The 19221-nt window shown below is 44.0% G+C and overlaps 1 non-coding gene across 1 annotated transcript; it reads left to right on the top strand.

Annotated features, from left to right (window-relative positions):
* The first annotated feature begins 10541 nt into the window (after positions 1–10541).
* On the top strand, positions 10542–10642 carry LOC115935187 (small nucleolar RNA U13). The gene has a single exon (XR_004070887.1). It is a non-coding gene; the product is annotated as a small nucleolar RNA U13 (small nucleolar RNA).
* The last annotated feature ends 8579 nt before the right edge of the window (positions 10643–19221 follow it).

Below are 19221 nucleotides of genomic sequence, written 5' to 3'. Positions count from 1 at the left end.
CTCCTAAATCATACCTCATTCTTTCCCAACATGCAAACTATTCAGAATCCTATGGAGGGACAAATATACCTTTATTTTAAAAGTTAATTCTGAGCACTGAAAATAAAAATAAATGGTTTTCCAGTGTTGCAGGGACCGTTCTAACAAAACGTAACCAGTGACAAACGACGGCTTCCTCAACAGCCAGAACACTGTGCTCCTCTCCATACGGCTTACTACTCTCTAATAACCTGTTTAATGCCACCAATGTGTTTAATACTGCTCTCCTCTAATGTGTTTGCCCTGCCAGATTGTGAGCCCGAGAACAGAAACTTCCTGATTGGTTTACCATTATTCTCCCTGCACCTAGAACAGTGATGAGCTTCTGGCAGATGCTGGCTGGACTGATGGATGGACTGTTAGGTGGATGAGGCCCACTGTCCAGTGGGGCCAGTGGTTTACCTTCGAATGACACATTTACCTAAGAACCTGCTAAGCACATGGGACTGACTGCATGCTGCCCACAGTGCTAGCCCTGAGCATTATGAATGTGTGGCCACCAGTGTTCCAGATATGATTGAAGTCCCAATCTATAGCCTGAAGTGAACACCCTTGATACTTCCCAACTCTTTCCCCAGAACTGTCACAATGCCAGTGAGGATAAACTTGTACCTCTTGGAACCTGAGAGACAGCATGAAGTAAATGGCACCAAGTGATACATACTCTTATTTTGATTCCGTTTGGTTTTGAGATGGGGTCTCACTATGTTGCCCAGGCTGGATTCAAATTCCTGGGCTCAAGCAATCCTCCCACTTCAGTCTCCCAAGTAGCTGGGACTATAGACATGTGCCACCACCCCTGGCCACAGTCTTTGTTTTTTGGGGGTGCGGGGAGGCAACAGGGTCTCACTCCATTATCCAGGCTAAAGTGCGATGGTGTGATCATGGCTTACTGCAGCGTCGACATTTTGGGCTCAAGGCATCCTCCCACCCCAGGCTCCCAAGTAGCTGGGACTACAGGTGCATGCTACCACATTTGGCTACATTTTTTTTTTTTTTTTTTTTTTTTGTAGAGACAAGGTTTTACTATGTTGCCCAGGCTGTAGCCTTAGGTAAAGTGCCTTCAAAGGCTCGTTTTAGCTTTGTCATTTTATGAAAAGTTGATATTCTACTCCCTAAGATATCCATCTTTGTCTTCAGATAAAAATTATTTTCCCAGGTCATCAAGTTGTGCCATGTTACCCAGCCTGTGGCTTGTAGTGTCCCTGACACACCCTTGCATAACGCAGGGAGCCCCTGTGCCCTGTGTGAGAAGCACAGCGTGCAGATGTTGTCCATAATATTGTACATGGAAAAGGTAACGTTAGCCCCCATTAATGTGGATTCTCTCATCTAATTTCCTCTTTTCACCCAGCAAAGTGCCCAATGACTGAGAATGAGACAGAAGATGAGGGTGTTTGAGGATGAGAAGGAAGAGGAAAGTCATCAGAGCCACCTGGAAGTAGAGGTCTGGTCAGGTTGGCCTGCTTAACAAAGATGGCAGCCAGGGGAGTAGGAAGGATGAAGACATTGCACACATTTGGAGGAAGAAACCAAAGCTGGCATGAGAGGAGTCCTTTCCAGGGCTGTTCAAGGCAACGGGATGCAGGTGGATATGACTGTAGATGGGTGTAAAGACTTACCATTCACTCCTCCAAACTTTCGTTGTATACTTATTATGGGCTAGGCCCTGGGCCTAGCCCCAGAAATTCAAAGACAGACAATTAATATCTACAGTCTAGTAAGGATAAAGACCCATAAAAATAGTTGCAATAAGCTCTCTTAGATGGAAGCACAGTTGTTAGCAAAGTAGTGACATCTAGCTCAGAATGGGGGGTACAGTGGAGGCTTCCTGGAAGAGGTGCTGCCTGAACTCTCTTAAAGACAAATGGAAGTAGGTTACATAGTGTTTGGCGGGGCCTGGTGCTCCTTGCCTTTGGATTTGTTTCCTTCTGATTTCTAGCCCCCATTAGGGGTTACCTCATGCTTTCAATACGGAAGACATCAACAAATGGGTCTCAATGAAGAAAAACCAAAAGTACACATACACAAGCATCTCAATCACTGTCTCTCTGTTTCTCTCTCTCTCTCTCTCTCTGTCTCTCTCTCTCCTCTCCCGCCACCCCATTAACAGTATATAGGTACACCATTTATTCTGATTAGTGGCCACTAAATAGAGGGGGTGGTAGATAATAGCATTCAAGGACAGAGGAAGGTTTTAGCAGGTTGTTGGCTCCAGTGTCTCAATTAGGATATGGTCTGAAATATATTCATATTCATATCTCATAAAGTATGAGAATAAAAGAATTGCTAGAAAGAAGCTTGGAATAATAATAACTCTTCACTACCTCTCTTAATAACAGCTAGTGGGAGGCTTTCTCCTATTTACAAATCCATTGTCATTCTTCCACTTACTAGCCAGGCTGTTTCGCTTGAATCATCGTGCAATACGTACATTCATCATGGAAGGTATATACTAGCAGTTGCATGGTGTTCTGGTTGTTTTGTTCTGGGTAGTTTTCCTTTAGTTAATTATCAAGTGCTTACTATGTAATAATCAATGAGTAGCTAATTGGAAGCAAGAGAGAATAAAATGGGTATTATTCAGATAGTGTTTTTAATGAAAAGCATAGACATAGTACTGTGGGGAAATATCACTAAAGAGCAAGAGATTTCATTGTGTGTGTGTGTGTGTGTGTGTGTGTGTGTGTGTGTGTGTGTGTGTGTGTTTACAAAAGGATTCATTTAAGCCACTCATAAACTAAATCCAGGTATGTGAATCTTTTCATTTTTTTTAGACTCCTCCCAATGGGTAAACATTGGAAGACACCAGGAGGGAAGCCAAGCCTCTAGAGATTGCTCAGGAACCCAAACCACCCCAAATGGAGCCGGAAGGTCTGTCAATTCCCAGAGAGGGAGGAAATGGTAAGCAAATGGCAGCAGTTGCTTAGAAAATTAGGGAATGAATAACAATGCTTTCTGGTAAATTAACCATGTTACATTGTGCAGGGGAAAGCGATAGGAAAACCCTGTTAAAAATTGAATAATAATTTGCCCACATCATTTATGCAAAATGCATAATTTTCCTACTTCAGTGGACTTTAGTTTGATTTAAAAGATGAGCAGCTCTAGGACTATTCACCAAAGCATAATTTGTAAGATAATTGGGAAGGGGAAGAGAAATCAGACTGTAATCAGCACAATCTTTCGTAAGTCACTTCACCTTCCTCCTCTCACCTGCAAATTTTGGAAAATATTTGTTTACCCTTTCCTGAAGTTCTCTAAATGGAAGTGCAAAGCATTAATCATTGTCATTGCTACCACTAAACCATGACCTCACCATGAGAGGGGGGAAAGCCATGTTTCATTCTATTCAGTATTTTTCTGCTCTAATTCAAATAAGTACTTGTTTTGAATAGTGGGGGGAAAAATGGAAATGTAGCAAAGCTATAGTTAAAACAACAAGCCGAGAACAAAAGCAACACGCATGCAGGCAAAGGAGACCTTGGAAGATACACAGATAAAACAAAAAGCTGTGCTTGGCTGGGATTCTGTTTCAGAATCAAATGCAAAATGGAGAATATTGTTCCAACTGTAAAGGTTTTGCAATCTACAATCAGCCAGAATGAAAAGATATCATGTAATCCACCTTAACAGTCAGAAGCTGCACTATTGCTGTGAATTATGATATTTGTTCATGACTAATGTAGATTTTCAGACCCAGAATGGTTGAAGGTGGGCAGGAATTTGTAAGTATACCAGATACCCTTCACTTCAACAGGGCACACCCATGTCAGCTGATGTTTATATCTCTTCCTCTCCTCCTTTTCCCTCCTCCTCACCCCTTGCTCCCCAATCTCATTAGAATCATGAAATTTTTACTTATATATTCATTAATTCTCTTCATCCCCATCTCTCCACAAAAGATCATTATCTACTTATTAAATTCAGCCCTTACACAGTGTCTCATGCCTGTAATCTCAGCTATTTGGAAGGATGAGGCGGGAGGATTGCTTGAGGTCAGGAGTTCGAGAACAGCCTGGGCAACATAGCCAGATGTCGTCTCTAAAAAAATTAAAATTAAAAATTTAATAGGGCACGGTGGCACACACCTATAGTTCCAGCTACTCAGGAGGCTGAGGTGAGAGGGGATCACTTGAGCCCTGGAGATCAAGCTGCAGTGAGCTGTGATTGTGCCACTGCACTCCAGCCTGGACAATAAAGCAAGACCCTGTCTCTGAAAAAAAAAAAATTTTTTTTTAATAAATTCAGCCCTTAGAGTTCTACCTTTCAGGGCAAACCTGTTTCCTTTGTTGGACTAATTCCTGTCTCTTCTACAAACTCGCTGGTCCCAAAACGCTGAACTTTGAACCCCACAAATCTCAATACTTCTTATCTGTTGGGTGCCCATTCTGGATAAGCAAAAGGACCTTCCCTAATCCTAATACTCATCCCCACTCTTTCCATCTCTATCCCCAACCGCTGCTACTGGCTGAAGATTTATTAGATACTAGTTTTGTACCTATGCCTCCTGCCACTTGCTATAAATCGCCTTTATGCAAATCGAAAAAGCTACCCTGCCTCAAGACACTTCGCTGCCATCTGCCAAGAAATTGTTGTAATAAATATGCAAAAGGATAATGACTAGAATGTGAATGGTGCCCCCTAGAATTGTGCAGTACGCAACCGGCACAACTATATGTGACAACCCTGTTGTTTGAAATCACCTGAACTCTCCTAGAACCCTGTGTAAAAATCACAACCACCATAGGTCAGTTTTGCCTTTTCATGACAGTTTGCCATTTCAAAATCTAAATCTTCCACCATGATCAGAAATTGCTGAGGGGCAGTTTCTAGGAGAGACAGAGTCCCCACGCAGCAGTACCTATAAGATTATAGGGCTCTTCCAGCATTCAGCCCAAGCTTTGACCTGCTACCTGGGCAGATACAACCCAAACCATACTTGGTTGATTTTCGGGAAGCATCCAAGTTAGAAACCTGGTAAGGCTGAATGTTGGGGTGCAGGGGGAGGTAGACCTAGCTTACATTCAGGTCAGCCATTACCCGTCTCTGGCTTTGGCGGCTTCATTTCTTGTTGATTGCCCCATCTGTTCTCCTCCCTCCTTCCCATTCAGCACAACCTGCACGTACTGGTGATCTCTCACTACATAACAAACCACTCCAAAACTTAGTGGCAGAAATAGAAACAGTCATTTATTTTGATCACGAGTCTGCAATCTGAGCAGGACTCATCGAGGCCAGCTCACCCCTTTTCCACACAGCATCAGCTAGGGCAGCTCGGGTGTGGCCGGAGGAGCTGCTATCACAAGGGCTCTCGCATTTCACAATGGCTCTGCATCAACACACTGCTACGCTGTTGCCAGCTGTTGACCTCAGGAGCTCAGCTGGGGCTACTGATAGGGGCTTTGGTTCCTCTCCACTTGGGCTCCCATGTGTGTGTGGACTTGCTTACACGGTGGTACCCATGTTGAACTACCCCAGCTGACTCATCATTAAGTAGAGACAAGCTGGACCCACCCAGCTCTGCCCAAATTTCAAATTTCTGAACAAAACAAATGACTGTGGCCTTAAGCCATTAAGCCTTGGGATAGTTTACTTTGTAGCAATCAATCAGTAGAATGTATACTCTATGCTAAATGTTGCATGAATCCATTCCCACATCTTTCTAGGGTGCCTCCTGGTGCTGCAGAGTCTAGGAAGCTAAAAACTACACTGCCCAGAGTCTCTTTTCATTAGGATCATGATTGTGAGTTAAGCTACACCAATTAGACTTATTTGCACAAAGCTTGGAAGGCAGAGGCCAATGTCTTGCAGCTTTTGGCTACTTTCTGCTGCAAAGCAAGATCATGGAGCTACTGATAGCCACTCTCCAGCTTCATGGGCATCAAGAATCTTGTGGACGTGGCAGTGGCTAGGTTCCTCTACCTAGCAAATGTGGTGGTGGCAGTAATTCACGCTGTTCCTGGCTTGCTGACCACTTTCTGGCCTTGTCTTGCAGCCATGATGTTCTTGCAGGCAACAGTCCCAGTGGCAGCTTCCTGAGTCCTCCTTCCTGATTGTGGCAGAGGTGATAGCACCCCTGACAGATTGATTTTACCACATTCTGGGAGCCATCCTCGGAGGCCGAGCCTAGAGCCCTCTCTTCCAGCCTTTCCAACAAGTTTGCAATTCTTCATGTTACATTCTTTTTTGCTTAAAAACTCTAGCATGGTTTCTATTTCCTACACAGAACCCTGTAACAGATATCCAGGTGATCCCAAAGTTTTGTCTCTTCTCAGTCTTTCTTTTGTTCTTGCTTGTTTGCTTTCTCTCATTTAATCATTCCTTTAATAAATATTTATGGAATGTCTACTATGGGCCAGGCACTGCACTAGACCCTGGAGAAAAATCGATGAACTAAGCAGACATGGCCTCGCCCTCATGAGATTAGGCAGGGCAAAGACCATGAGGCAGCAAAAGACAACCCTTGGGTCCAGTCAGCCCCTGCTTGTTTTTGTATATAATGTTTTCTTGAAACACAGCACACTCATTCATTTATGTCTTGTCCATGGCTGGTTTTGCCCAACAATGGTAAAGTTGAGTAGTTGCAACAGAGACTATATGACCTACAATGCCGAAAATACTTACTATCTGGCCTTTTTTAGGAAAAGTTTGCCAGCTCCTGTATTAGATAAATAAAACGCCAAGTCATACTCCTTTGGTTCCCCACAGCCAATAAGTTGCTCTTTCTGTCAATTCTGCAGACACCAGGGGTCCCCAACCCTTGGGTCGTGGAGTGGTACCAATCCGTGTCCTGTTAGGAACCGGACTGCCCAGCAGGAGGTGAGCGGCGGGTGGGTAAGCATTACTGCCTGAGCTCCACCTCCTGTCAGATCAGCAGTGGCATTTAGATTCTCATAGGAATCCGAATCCTATCGTGAACTGCATGAAAGGGATCTAGGTTGCAGGCTCCTTATGAGAAGCTAATGCCTGATGATCTGAGGTGGAATGGTTTCATCCTGAAACCTTCCCCCCACCCCCATGCCCACCACCAGGCTATGGAAAAATTGTCTTCCACGAAACTGGTGCTGGTGCCAAAAAGGTTGGGGACGGCTGGCAACACCACAGCACCATGCATGGTGCTAAGCACTTCATGAGAATCCTCTAAGTTAATTCTCAGAACAACCTTTGGGATACATTATTATTATCTCTGTTCTACAGACAAGGAGACTGAGATTTAGAGAGATTTGGGCTTAGGTGACTGGGAGGATGGTGATATGGAAAAGGAATAGAAAACAGGCAGAAGATGACAAGCTCAGTCCAAACTCACAGCACATGAGGCACCTGCAGAGAGGCACACGGGGCTATCCCGGTAGATTTCGGGCTTGGTGTGGATTTCAAGTCTGGACAGCTTTTAAGTTCAAATCACAATTCTACCATTGACTAACTAGCTGTGTGACTTTGGGCAAGTTACTTCACTTTCTCTTCTGGCTTCTTTTATTTTTTATTTATTAATTTTTTTTTTTTTGAGATGGAGTTTCACTCTTGCTGCCCAGGCTGGAGTGCAATGGCGTGTGATCTCGGCTCACTGCAACCTCTGCCTGCCTGGTTCAAGTGATTCCCCTGCCTCAGCCTCCCGAGTAGCTGGGATTACAGGTGCCAGCCACCACGCCTGGCTAACTTTTTGTATTTTTAGTAAAGACGGGGTTTCACTATGTTGGCCAGGCTGGTCTCGAACTCCTGACCTCAGGCGATCCACCCACCTTGGCCTCCCAAAGTGCTGGGATTACAGGCTTGAGCCACCACGCCCAAGGCTATTTATTAATTTTTTAAAGAGACAGGGTTGCTCTGTCACCCAGGATGGAATAAAGTGGTACAATCATAGCTCATCACTGTAACCTCAAACTCCTGGGCTCAAGCCATCCTTCCACCTCAGCCTCTCTAGGGGCTAGGACTACAGGCATGCACCACCACACCCAGCTAATTTTGTGTATGTGTGTGTGTGTGTGGTTTTTTTTTTTTTCCTTTGGTCCAGGCAGGTCTCAAACTTCTGGACTCAAGTAATCCTCCCACCTGAACCTCCCAAGGTACTGAGATTACAGTTTTCTCATAAATAAAATGGGCTGTTGTGAAAACTAGAAAAAGTAATATGCAAACAGTATCTAGCATCATAGGGGCTAGGTACACAGTAGATACATGTGCCAGGTATATGGTACATGGTATATGTTTGATACGTGTTGGCAACTTCTCCTTCCCCTTCAGTCTTATCCTTCACATGGTAGAAAGTAATCTTCCAGAATTACAGCTTTAATTATGTTATTTTCCTCCTCAAAAAATGTGGTAGTTCCCACTGACCCCCACTGTCATGGAAGGAGACCTGTTTGGAGGACCTGCCCAGCCACGCCTCTTTCTTTCAACTTCCACACACACTATCCCCTCTATTGAAGGGTGAGCACAGTAGGTTATGTTTTCACTGTATAACACCCCCACCCTGCCCCCGACCAGAACAGCTGATATTCGAGGGGTAGACACCTGACCAAGGGACAAACAGTCCATTGGCCACTGGCTAATCAAATTGTCTCTGTCCAGTTGGATCCAAGAATCAAGAGACTGTGGTGACAGATGCTTGGCCTGCAGGTTGGCTTAAGTCAGGGCCAGAGTTGCCCTATGGGTGATCAGATGACACAGCGTGCAGAGAGAAGCAGTGGCAAGAAACCATGGGCCACCAGAGAGAGTGACTGGGAATAGCTACTGTCCACGCTCTAGCATCTGGAGGTCCAATAGCGCTACCCCACACCATTTCTGTGAGATTCCTCTGAAGCATTGTGTACATCAGCTCTTTACTTGAGCAAATCCAAGGGAGTTTGGTCCACTACAGTCTGGCTCCACTGTCTGGCCAGGCTCATCTGTCCCATCACCTCCACCATCACCCCTGCCTTATCTCCTGGCTACACTGAGTTACCCACAGCTCTGCAAGCATGCTCTGCACTGCTCCTTTCTTTCCTCCTGCCTGGACTGTTCTTTTTCCCTCCCTCCTCTTCTTAAAAGCTTACCCACTCTTTGAGACTCAACTCAAATGTCTAGTGATGGCCACCCTCTGAGAACGCCCTGCTCCTGGCTCTGGTCTTTTGAAGGCAGTCACTGCACAGCACTGCTGGCTGCGGTTGTTAGTATACATCCTTGAGTTTTGCTCCTTGCCACTAAGCTCACTGAGGGTAGGAACCTGGCACACATTAGGACTGATATATGACAATAAATTTAATCCAAGGATTGGAATCCTGAAACACAAGCTGAGTTTCTTCAATAAAGAGAATTGTGCCAGTAGAAGGCATTGTTCGTTAAAATGGAAATGCATTTAGAGAATACTTCAGATTAAAGGGATGAAGATCAAAGGGCACATTTTTGGCCAGGAGTTCTGAGTCTTAGAGACCCAAATAAATTGTAGACTTTTTATTTCCTGAATTGATTGGAACCATAACACTGGATTTGGTGCTGTAATATAAAACTTTCTGGAACTTTTAGCCTGGTGGGAAGGCTCTTTGCTGTAAGTGTTAGGATTGCTCTTGTCTAAAATTAAAGCACCCACGCCTATTGCTGAAACTGGCTAGTACACACGGAAGGCCTGATTTAGACTTCCACGGTTGATCACGGAACCATCAGAGCCCTACCTTAGCTGAAGTTACAGACATACCCTGCTTCAGACTTATCAGGAGAGGGTGTGTCTATATTACCTGTGGACACACGTCCACTCCGGTTCGAGATCCTATGGCCCACGTCAAGAATAGAAAGCAGCTGCTCATGCAGACGTTGTGTGAAACATTAGCTGCGTTTTGCAAACATGTAAGAATTTCCCAGTGAGAATCTTGACTGCAGATGTGGGCCTGGCAGCTCCTCCTGGGCCCTGTGCCTGGGGCTTAACCCTGGGGATGCTGTTCAAGCTACACTTCCAGCCTGGCTCAACATCTGACTGTCCCTCTGTACAAAGGGGCTGGTTTTGAGGTTCTGGGTCACAAAGTAGATCAAGCCCTTGCCCCTTATCCCAGGGAGGGAAACTCCTAAAAGCTGAAGCAAAGTCTGCTTTATCACACTGACCTCTGACCCTTCTCAAGCTTTCTGAACAAACCTCAACCAGGTTAACCTAAAATCACCATTCTCAAATCTGCCTGTGCATGACCTAAGAGAATCTTTCATTAATTTTTTTTTTTTTTTTTTTTTAGGTAGTCTTGCTCTGTCGCCCAGGCTGGAGTGCAGTGGTGCAATCTGGGCTCACTGCAACCTCCGCCTCCCGTGTTCAAGCGATTCTCCTGCTTCAGCCTCCCGAGTAGCTGGGATTATAGGCAAATGCCACAATGCTCAGCTAATTTTTGTATTTTTAGTAGAGATGGGGTTTCGCCATGTTGGCCAGGCTGGTCTCTAACTTCTGACCTCAGGTGATCCGCCCATCTCGGCCTCCCAAAGTGCTGGGATTACAGGCACGAGCCACCACACCCGGCCTAAGAGAATCTTTTAAAATGCAGGTTTTGATCCTTTAGTTCTTAAACATGACAATTGGATGTTTATGCATATGTGTGAGATGTGTCACCCTTGAACCTTGTTACCATGTCTGCACATTACCTGTCTGACATGAAAAAAAAAAGAAAAATGCAGGTTTCTCAGTCCCTCCCAGACTTACTGAATAAGGCTTTCTCAGGCAGAAGGTCATGAATTTGTCATTGAACATGTCTTAGTCCATTCAGCTGCTATAACAAAAATACCATAGACTGGGTGGCTTATAAACAACAGAATTTTTTGTTGTTTTTATCTTTTTTTTTTTTTTTTTTTGAGACGGAATTCTCACTTTTTTGCCCAGGCTAGAGTGCAGTGGAGCAATCTTGGCTCACTGCAACATCTGTCTCCCAGGTTCAAGCAATTCTTCTGCCTCAGCCTTCCGAGTAGCCGGGATTACAGGTATGTGCCACCACATCCGGCTAATTTTTTGTATTTTTAGTAGAGATGGGGTTTCACCATATTGGCCAGGCTGGTCTTGAACTCCTAACCTCAGATGATCCACCCACCTCGGCCTCCCAAAGTGCTGGGATTACAGGTGTGAGCCACCATGCCTGGCCTGTTTTTGCCTTTTTAGAGTTGGGGTCTCACTCTGTTGCCCAGGCTCGTCTCAAGCTCCGACCTAAAGTGATCCCCCTGCCTCAGCCTCACAAGTAGCTGGGATTATAGGTGTGAGCCATCATACTCAGCTAGAAATTTATTTCTTACAGCTCTGGAGGCTGGGCGGTCCAAGATCAAGGCACCAGCAGGTTTGGTGTCTGGTGTGGGCCTGCTTCCTGGTTCAGAGATGGTGCCTTCTTTCTGTGTCCTCACCTGGTGGAAAGGAAGAGGGAGCTCTCTGGGGTCTCTTTTATAGGGGCACTGCTCCCATTCGCAAGGGCTCTGCTCTCATGACCTAATCACCTCCCAAAGGCCCCACCTCCTAATACCGTCACACGGGGGGTTAGGATTCCAACTATGAATTTGGGGGAATAGAGCATTCAGTCCTGTATGCCCTTTTCTCCTCTCATTTGCCTCCTGCTGGAAACTTCTGGCAGCAGAACAATTGCATGGCATACTTAGGGTTCCTTTTCAGTCCCTCTTGCCACAGCCCCAGTGGCCCAGCCATGGAAGCTTCCTGCCCTCAACTCTGTTCTGGGCATCCCTGTCAACCGTCTCACAGTCTGCCCCTGCTGGCAAGGAGGGACACAGAAGGGGGCTGGTGAGCAGACACTCCAGGGCACGGCTGCAGATCCTCCCCTCCAGGCAGGGCAGCAGGGCAGCCTCGGCATGGGGCCTTCAGCTGTTGGAGAAGCCAACCAGGCAGGTCAGGCAGACTTCGCATGACTCAACTGCTGAGAAAGCAAGTCCCTGATACAACAGGGACTTGTGAGCTGGGAACAGCCATGAAGCTGGACTGGGGATCTGGGGACCTGACTCTTGTCACACCAGGTGAGTCTGCCCAGCTCTCAGCTCTTCTCCTACTTGATTTGAGGCTGCAGGGCCTGGGCCTTCAAACCAGCACTTCAAGGAGGTGCCACCCTGTTGGGTTTGATGAGCCTGACCTCCAGCAGAGAGTCCCAGAAGATCACAGACTTACAGGGTATGAGGGACTGTTTTTCAGGGCAAGCCCCTGGTTTTGTAGATGAAGCTGTTCAGAAAATATACTGAAAACTCCCACTAGCTTTATTCCTGTCCCCTACCTCATCCTTGTCAGAATGTCTCCACGTGGAATGGTGTCCAGTGCCCTCTCCCTGGGCTGGCCACACTTTAGGATGCCCCACCTTGATTCTCATGCCCTCTTTTGATAAATGCAACTATCTCAAGTACCTCGTCTTACCCTTCCAAGATTCAGATAAACTCCCCCAGGGGTGGGATGGGACCAGGGTGGGATGGTGATGCCCTGTAGAGGGCAACCTAGCCATTAACAGGGACTTTCTCCAGCCGCTGAATGGAGTCTTGCTCTGTCACCCAGCCTGGAGTGCAGTGATGCGATCTCAGCTCACTGCAACCTCTGCCTCCTGGATTCAAGCGATTCTCCTGCCTCAGCCTCCCAAGTAGCTGGGACTACAGGCATCTGCCACCACGCCCAACTAACTTTTTGTATTTTTAGTAGTGACGGGGTTTCACCATGTTAGCCAGGATGGCCTCCATCCCCTGACCTCATGATCTGCCTGCCCCCATGATCTGCCTGCCCCAGCCTCCCAAAGTGCTGGGATTACACGCGTGAGCCACCGCGCCCGGCCTTGTTTGGTTTTCTTAAAACCGAAAACCCTCAGGCAGAATTCTCCACTGCCTCCCCCACACAGGGGAAATCCTGCAGTGTGCCTTTTGCCCAGGCCACATCACATTTCCAGCTCTTCCCCTGGCTGGCTGCTTCCTCCTGAGCTTGCTGCTGACTCAAGCAACTGAGAGAGCAGGGGCTGAAAATTTAGTTAAATGCAGATTCCTAGACTCTTCTGATTTGGGGTGAAACCTAAAAATCCAGATTAAAATTTTTTTTTTAAATTTTTTAGAGATAGGGTCTCGCTCTGTCACCTCGGTTGGAGTTCAGTGGCGCAATCACAGCTCACTGCAGCCTCAATCACCTGGGCTCAAGCGATCCTTCCACCTCAGCCTCCCGAGTAGCCGAGACTACAGGTGCACACAACCATGCCCGGCTAATTTTAATTTTTGAATTTTTTGTAGAGACAGGGTCTCACTGTGTTGCCCAGGTTCATCAAGCAATCTTCCCACCTTGGCCTCCCAAAGTGCTGGGATTACAGACATGAGCCACCATGTTCAGCTATATTAAATACATAATATTTTTCTTCTTAATGGCACAGTAATATATGTGTACAACCTAGTCAGTGTAAAAACATTAAACACTACAGATAAAGCAGTGACCCCCCACACACACTTCTCAACATCATACCTTCCCAAAGGTAATCACTTATCAACTTGGTTTGTATCTTGGTTTGTATCTTTTTTTAAACACATTTACATAGACATGACTTTCCTTTACATAAATGAAATCTTACTGCACATATTGTTCTGCATCTTGACTTTTCATCAAACAGTATGACTCAGAGAATTTTTCTTGCTTCTTTTTAACAAATAATATTTATTAGTATGCCATAAGGTAGAAATGGCATCATTTAACCATTCTTCTGTTGATGAATATTTAGGTTATTTCCAGATTTTCAGTGTTACAAACAACGTTACATCCTTGCCCTTTTTATGGACATCTGTAAGGATTTCCCTTGGAGAAATATCTAGAAGTGGAATTGCTTCCATATTAATTTTAATATGTTATTAAATTTAGTATCTCCTGCTGACTTGTTCCATTAAACTCCTTAGTGTAAATGAGTAATCATCTTTCTATAATCTTCATTTTTAATAAGTGCCAGATGATTTTGATACCAGTGTCCAAGGACATATTTTGAATATGTCAAGTAGTGGTTTATTATTTGACTATTGCTACAATAATGCTAGGCTTACAGAAATTATTCCAAAACTTAACGGCTTAAAATGACAAGTTGGATTTTTTTTTTTTTTTTCTCATGGGTCTGCAGGTAGACCAGGACCCTGCTGTACTTGACTGGACTCCAGGCTCAGAGTTCCAATTTGCCCACAGCAGAACTTGGCTACAGGCTTCAGGACAAGTTCAGGTCTGTTTCACAGTGTTAATTCTGGGCCCAGGCTGAAGGGGGCAGTGGCTTCCTGGGAAATTCGTGTCTTATGGCTATCACAGAAGCCCTCAGAGCTAAGTTAAGCCTTTCAAACTTTCAAGACCTCGGAGTGCATCGCGATGTCTCAAATTCCATTGGCCATTCTAATCATGTGGCCAAGCACACATCAATAGGTCAGGACATATTCCCTGTACTTGAAGGGTGTTATGACAAAGGCGAGTGAAGAGTCACGACCAAGTCTTTCAATCCCATCTACCGTAGCGGTGAAGGGCACTGGTTTTGGTGCCAGAAAGAAGAGTTGGTTTGAACCCCTGCTTCTGTGACACTGGGGAAATTACCAAATACAGAGTTACTCTTCCTCATTGTTGTGTTGAGATGATCCTCACCAAAAATGAATTTTAGGAGTCAACTTTCATATTTGGTTTAGAGGAAACCAATAGAAGTCAAATGTCTTTTTTTTTTTTTTTTTTTTTTTTTGGCACAGCTTCCCACTCTGTCACCCAAGCTGGAGTGCGGCGGTGTGATCTCGGCTCACTGCAGCCTCCACCTCCCAAGTACAAGTGATTCTCCGGCCTCAGCCTCCTGAGTAGCTGGGATTACAGGCACGCACCACCATGCCCGGCTAATTTTTTTTTTTTTTTTGAAACGGAGCCTTGCTCTGTCGCCCAGGCTGGAGTGCAGTGGCGCGATCTCGGCTCACTGCAAGCTCCGCCTCCCACGTTCACGCCATTCTCCTGCCTCAGCCTCCCGAGTAGCTGGGACTACAGGCGCCCGCCACCAGGCCTGGCTATTTTTTTCTATTTTTAGTAGAGACGGGGTTTCACCGTGTTAGCTAGGATGGTCTCGATCTCCTGACCTCGTGATCCGCCCGCCTCGGCCTCCCAAAGTGCTGGGATTACAGGCGAGGGTCACTGCGCCCCGCCAGAAATCAAATGTCTATTTATAATATGGAGTTTATTAAGTAGATTTCAAAAGTGCTTTGCAGCAGCACAGCTCTTCAGTTTTCCTGTGAAACACACATTACCCTAAGTTAGAAAACCACGTCATGACTCCCTCACATGCTCTTGTTAATATGCCATTCACACCTTCCTTTGTGTTCATTCATAATTGGAATTTAAAGAGATTCACTTATTTCTCACTGTTTTATTCCAAAAGAAAAAAAAATACAGCAATCACCATAGCTCCTTAAAAGATTTAAATTTTTAAAAGTACAACCTAAAATTAGATTCATGGTGTCTTCCAGTAATTTTTATCTATTTTCATTTTATTTTTGAACTTTTTATTGAACTATAAAGCATTAATATACATAGAAACATGTTTTTTAATTAAACAGAATCAAAGATTTTTTATAATTAATTTATGAGATTTAGCTTGAGAATTTTTATCTTGAGAATTATTGACAATACTATTTAAATTTTTGATTTTTTCAGTAATTATCCTTAACATCACCCCCACCCCCGCCAAATTTAGAAAATCTCATTTGTCTAGAATTTTTTAAAGAAAAAGAAAAACAACCTCAGGAATTCCAAAGTGCTGCTTACCATCAAAATGTTTTCAAAAAAGATGACTAGGCCGGGTACGGTGGCTCACGTCTGTAATCCCAGCACTTTGGGAGGCCGAGGCAGGCAGATCACTTGACGTCAGGAGTTCAAGACCAGCCTGACCAATATGATGAAACCCCGCCTCTACTAAAAATACAAAAATTAGCCAGGCGTGGTGGCATGCACCTGTAATCCCAGCTATTTGGGAGGCTGAGACAGGAGAATCACTTGAACCTGGGAGGTGGAGGTTGCAGTGAGCCGAAATCACACCATTGCACTGCAGCCTGGGCAACAAGAGCAAAACTCCATCTCAAAAAAAAAAAAAAAAAAAAAAAAAAAGCTCTTCACGTGCTGAAAACAGCCTGGTCTGACTTCTCTGTAGACGTGGGAAGTTGCTATGCTTTTAGAGTTTTAGACTAAATGTGGCACTGAAGAATATAAAAATCAACACAAATGTATTAGTTTGCTAGGACTGCCGTAACAAAGTACCACACACTGGGTGGCTTAAACAACAGAAATTTCTCACAGTTCTGGAGGCTACAAGTCCAAGATTAAGGTGTCAGCAGGTCTGGTTTCTCCTAAGGCCTCTCCTCCTGGCTTAAATATGGCCACCTTCTCCCTGTGTCCTCCCTCAGGTGGCCTTTCCTCTGATCACACACATCCCCACTGTCTGTCTATCCTAATCTCCTCTTCTTATAACAGCAGACACTATCAGATTGGATTAAGGCTCACCCTAAAGGCCTCGTTTTCACTTAATGACAGTACCTCTTTAAAGGCCTTATCTCCAAATAACAATCACATTCTGAGGTATTGGAGGTTAGAGCTTCAGTATATGAATTTGTGTGGGGCAGGGGGAAGATACATGATTCATTCCATAAAAATAGATTACAGACAACATTACTTTAAAACTATTTTAAACAGCTTTATTGAGATAGAATTCACGTACAATTCACTTATTTAAATTGTACAATTTATTTTATTTTATTTTTTTTTGAGATGGAGTCTCGATCTGTCACCCAGGCTGGAGTGCAGTGGCACGATCTCGCCTCACTGCAACCTCCACCTGCTGGGTTCACGCCGTTCTCCTGCCTCAGCCTCCTGAGTAGCTGGGACTACAGGCACCTGCTACCACGCCTAGCTAATTTTTTGTATTTTTAGTAGAGACAGGGTTTCACTGTGTTAGCCAGGATGGTCTCAATCTCCTGACCTCATGATCCGCCCACCTCGACCTCCCAAAGTGCTGGGATTACAGGCATGAACCACCGCGCCTGGCCTTAAATTGTACAATTTAATGGCTTTTGGTATATTCACAGAGTTGCACAACCATCACCACAATCAATTTTAAAACATTTTCATTACCCTAAAAGAAGCCCCACACCCCTTAGCCATTACTGCCCCAATCTCCTCCCCTCTCCCTAGTCCTAGGCAACCACTACTCTATTTTGTTTCTATGGATTTGCCTATTCTGGACATTTTATTTAAATGAAATCATACAATATGTAGTCACTTGTGACTGGCTTCTTTCACTTAGCCTAGTGTTTTTCAAAGTTTATCCATGTTGTATCAGTACTTCTTTTTTATTGCTTAATAATATTCCATTGTATGGATATGCCATATTGTATTTATCCATTCATCAGTTGATGGACATTTATTTCCACATTTTGTCTATTATGAATAATGCTGCTATGAATATTCATGTACAAGTTTCAGTGTAGACGTATGTCTTCAATTCTCTTTGGTGTTTGGAGTAGAACTACTGGATCATATGGAATTCTATCTTAACCATTTGAAAATAACTAAAGTTTTACCCAAATTATTGTTATCAAACTATGTAATTGAGAAGAGATATTCCATCTTCATGGACTGTAATACTTTCTGCTATTAAGATGTCAGCCCTCTCTAAGTTGACCTAAAGAGTCAAAATCTTAGCAGAAGTTTTTGTAAAAATTGACGAGATTCTTACATTTTTATAAGGAAATGAAAAAAACTTAGCCAAAACCATTTTGAAGAATAGCAAATTTGGAGGACTTATACTACCAGATTTGAAGATTCACGATAAAACTGTAAGACAAAGTACTATTGGCCAGATGCGGTGGCTCATGCCTTGTAATCCCAGCACTTTGGGAGGTCTAGGCAGGCGGATCACCTGAGGTCAGGAGTTCGAGACCAGCCTGGCTAACATGGTGAAACCCTGTTTCTACTAAAAATACAAAAAATTAGCCCGGTGTGGTGATGCATGCCTGTAATCCCAGCTACTAGGGAGGCTGAGGCAGAGAGAATTGCTTGAACCCGGGAGGCCAAGGTTGCAGTGAGTTGAGATTGTGCCACTGCACTTCAGCCTGGGCGACAGAGTGAGACTCCATTTAAAAAAAAAAAAAAAAGTACTATTGAGACAAGGATAAACACATAGACCAATGGAACAGAATAAAGACTCCAGAAATAGACCCACACATATATATAGTCGTTTGATTTGCAACAAAGGGACCACTGCAATCCAACAGGAAAACAGTCTTTTCAATATATGGTGTCAAGTCATTTACATACCATGTTGAAAAAAAAATTTTCACACTTATTTTACAACATACACAAAAATTAATTTGAGCTTAAGTCATATTCTTAAATGCAAAAGGTAAAACAATAGGCCTCTAGTGAAAAACAGCGGAATATCTTCATGTCCTTGGAGTAGGCAGAGATTTCTTTAAAATATTTCACTGTAAAAGTAAAACATGGTAAATTGGACCTTTTCAAAAATAAGAATGTATGTTAATCATTTTTTTTGTTGTGTCTCTGCCAGGCTTTGGTATCAGGATGACGCTGGCCTCATAAAATGAGTTAGGGAGGATTCCCTCTTTTTCTATTGATTGGAATAGTTTCAGAAGGAATGGTACCAGCTCCTCTTTGTACCTCTGGTAGAATTTGGCTGTGAATCCATCTGGTCCTGGACTTTTTTTGGTTGGTAGGCTATTAATTATTGCCTCAATTTCAGAGCCTGTTATTGGTCTATTCAGGGATTCAACTTCTTCCTGGTTTAGTCTTGGGAGGGTGTATGTGTCCAGGAATTTATCCATTTCTTCTAGATTTTCTAGTTTATTTGCGTAGAGGTGTTTATAGTATTCTCTGATGGTAGTTTGTATTTCTGTGGGATCAGTGGTGATATCCCCTTTATCATTTTTTATTGCATCTATTTGATTCTTCTCTCTTTTCCTCTTTATTAGTCTTGCTGGTAGTCTATCAATTTTGTTGATCTTTTCAAAAAACCAGCTACTGGGTTCATTGATTTTTTTGAAGGGTTTTTTGTGTCTCTATCTCCTTCAGTTCTGCTCTGATCTTAATTATTTCTTGCCTTCTGCTAGCTTTTGAATGTGTTTGCTCTTGCTTCTCTAGTTCTTTTAATTGTGACGTTAGGGTGTCAATTTTAGATCTTTCCTGCTTTCTCTTGTGGGCATTTAATACTGTAAAATTCCCTC

The sequence above is a fragment of the Gorilla gorilla genome, chromosome 5 (genome assembly GCF_029281585.2).
Source record: "Gorilla gorilla gorilla isolate KB3781 chromosome 5, NHGRI_mGorGor1-v2.1_pri, whole genome shotgun sequence".
Classification (NCBI taxonomy): Eukaryota; Metazoa; Chordata; class Mammalia; order Primates; family Hominidae; genus Gorilla; species Gorilla gorilla.
This window is presented reverse-complemented; position numbering and strand designations above follow the sequence as displayed.